The sequence below is a fragment of the Physeter macrocephalus genome, unplaced genomic scaffold (genome assembly GCF_002837175.3).
Source record: "Physeter macrocephalus isolate SW-GA unplaced genomic scaffold, ASM283717v5 random_1, whole genome shotgun sequence".
NCBI classification, from domain to species: domain Eukaryota; kingdom Metazoa; phylum Chordata; class Mammalia; order Artiodactyla; family Physeteridae; genus Physeter; species Physeter macrocephalus.
This window is the reverse complement of record NW_021145287.1, coordinates 214,469-217,635: the sequence shown is the minus strand read 5'-3', so window position 1 is coordinate 217,635 and position 3,167 is coordinate 214,469.

The following is a 3,167-nucleotide window of genomic DNA, read 5'->3' as shown; positions in this document are numbered from 1 at the left end:
GGGGCGGGGGCGGGGCCTGAACGGGGGCGGGGCTACGGTCTGTGGGGGCGGAGCCGATGGGCGGAGCAGGGGCGGAGGGCAGCCGGGAGACCACCCCCCGGCCGGCCACCGGGCCTAGAGCGCGCTGTCTGGGAGCCGCCAGTTACCACCTATGGCGCCCTGGCAGGTCACCCAAACTCTCAGCGCCTCTGTCCTTAAATCTAAAATGTGGGTGGTAATAGAGTCCACCTTCCAGCGTTCTATAAGGATTAGAGCTTGAGAAGGGGCAGAGGATGGGGAAACCGAGGCAAGGAAGCTGAGAGATAGGGAGACAGCTGGAAGACGAAGTCGACAGACGGACATGAAGGGGGTGCAGTGTTCAGTGGGGAAAAGACTTAGGGAGGGCGATTGTACCCAAGCCAGACTCTCTGTCCCATCAGCCAGTGGGCACCTCCAGGATCCGATGAGGCATCGTGTTGGTGGAATGAGGAAGTGACCAGGGGAGAGAGGCACAAGGAAGCAGAGCCCCGGAAAAACGAGCGTGGTTGGGGAGCAGAGTGAATGAAGCAAAGGCCCTGGGAAAGTCTAGGAACCCTGGGATGGGGGAGGGGACCTGGGGAGGGAAAAGGCAGTGAGCCCAGGAAAGGAGAAGGATAGAGGAGGAACAGCCCAGCAAGTCTAGAAGAAGCCAGGGGGCCAGGAGGGGCCCCTGCTCTCCTGGGCCCAGCAGACTTGGCTGTCTGGTCTCCAGGGCCAGAATCTCCTCAAGGTCCCCCAGTTGCCTGTGCAGATAGGGGCTGTCTGCGGCAAAGTGGTGTCAGAAGCTCAAATGCCATTCATACTGATGGAGACCCAGCCCCTTAGCTGGACAGAGCCCAATGTCCAGAAGCGGCTGGGACATGGCAGGCTGGAGCGGGGTGATGCTTTGGGGTCGAGATCACAGTTGGAGGGGAGGGTTTAAGAACACAGGATTCACGTGGTAGTGTTTAGTTAATGGCATATTCTCTATGCACCTGCCAAATGTTAGGCCTGTGCCGTGCAGGGCGCCTCAGCTGGAGAGGAAACCAGTGCAGGAAGGGCAGGGCCACTGGGCTGGGGGGAGATCTTGGAGTCCCAGTGCACGGAAGAACAGCGAGGAGGTAAAACAGACCGGGCAGAGGACACCAGGAAGCATAGTTACAAATGAAGAGCCAGAAAGCGATTTGCCTCCCACATTCTCTAAGTAACCCTGCTTCTCCAGCAAAGCTTGGCGCAGAGAGGCTAGCAGCCTAGGAAGGAACAGCATCCCTTTCCCAAGTTCTCACCTTGAGCCTGTCGTCACATTGTGAGCCCTCCATTTCATCAACTAGAAAATGAGGATAGTACCAGTTCCTCATCACTGCCCTAGGTGGGGGACCAATGTTGTTCCTACCTTACAGATGAGGAAGCTGAGGCTCTGAAGCCTTACGCAGTAGGAAGTGGCAGTGCCTGAGTGCTGCTGGCTGCTTCCCTCACCTGCCAGGACGAGTGCACACAGCCCTGCAGCCCTGCCATGACCCTAGGAGGGCCCAGGGCAGGCAGGCCTGGGGTTCACGGGTGCATCAGGAGGCCCATTGCTCCAGAGGAGATACAGTAGGATGTCAAGCAGGAGAACCTGTAGGCAGATGCCTCAGTTCGAATCCCATATCTGTGGGATCTTGGGCCAGTCACTTTACTTCTTTTCCTCATGTGTAAAATGAAGACTATAAAAGTAACTAGGGCTTCCCTGGTGGCGCAGTGGTTGCGCGTCCGCCTGCCGATGCAGGGGAACCGGGTTCGCGCCCCGGTCTGGGAAGATCCCATATGCCGCGGAGCGGCTGGGCCCGTGAGCCATGGCCAATGAGCCTGCGCGTCCGGAGCCTGTGCTCCGCAACGGGAGAGGCCACAACAGAGGGAGGCCCGCATACCACAAAAAAAAAAAAAAAAAAAAAAAAAAGTAACTATGTGAGTGTTTGCCATTGTGGTGAGTAGAAGTATTCGGCCCCATGTAAATAGCACACTGGGAAGGGAAATGGAAAGCCTTGAAAAGGAAGCTGTAAACAACAACTGTGGCATGGATGCAAGACAAAGAGAGGGTGATTGGAAAGGCTTAAAGATGGAAGTGATTTATTAACCAGAGATCTTCAGGAGATGACATGGGAGATGAAAACAACCCATGAGGCGGCAAATATCAATAAAACCCTCAGAAGTGGTGCCTCCAACAAGGCAGAGCATTCAAGTCTCGGTGAGGAAAGGAAGCTGGAATCACGGTCAGTGCTAGGCCAGTGTTTACAGTCTTGCAATACATTAAGGTAATGAAATGATTTTATTTTCTCCAGGAAACTGATAGCTCTTTATTACAACTGTAATTTTTTATTATTAGGTAAATAATGTTCCTCTCCTTTCATGAAGAGAAACATGTTTCAGTTCTTACGTTGATAAGCAGTAAAAATCCTTCGGTTCTGAATACAAATCCTTTGTATTCACGTCACATTCTGCCCTTAGAGCATCAAGAGTTGGGATGAGGAAGAATTTGGGATTTCAGGCACTGCTGCTGGGAATTAATTGACACAGCTGTAGTGAAGGACAAGTTGGCAATACCTGTTAAGCAGTTTCCCCCAGTCATTGCACTTCTAGAAATGTATCCTACACAAACCCTCATTCAGGTATGCAAAGATTTATACAAAGCAATGTAATTGTTAGAGCCTGGATTATCAAGCCAGACCTCCTGTATCCTAGCTCTCTGCTTATGAGCTGTGTGACTTTGGGCAAGTTACTTACTCTTTGTGCCTCAGTTTTCTCACCTGTAAAATGGGTGGAATAATAGTATCTAGTTCATAGGTGTGGTAGGCTCAAAGATATCCACATCCTGATCCCTGGAACCTGTGAATATGTTACCTTACATAGTAAAAGGGTCTGTACTGTTTTGATTAAGTTAAGGGTCTTGAAATGGGGAGATTATCCTGGATTATCTGGATGGGCCTGATGTAGTTACAAGGGTCCTTGTAAGAGGAAGGCAGGAAGATCACTGAGTAGTAGGAGGTGGACAATGGGAGCAAGAGGGTGGAATGATGGGAGGAAGGGGTCATGAGCCAAGGAGTGCAGGTGGCCTCTAGAAGCTGAAAAAGACAAGGAAACAGATTCTCCCCTGCAGCCTTCAGAAGGACACAGCCCTGCTGTCACCTTCATTT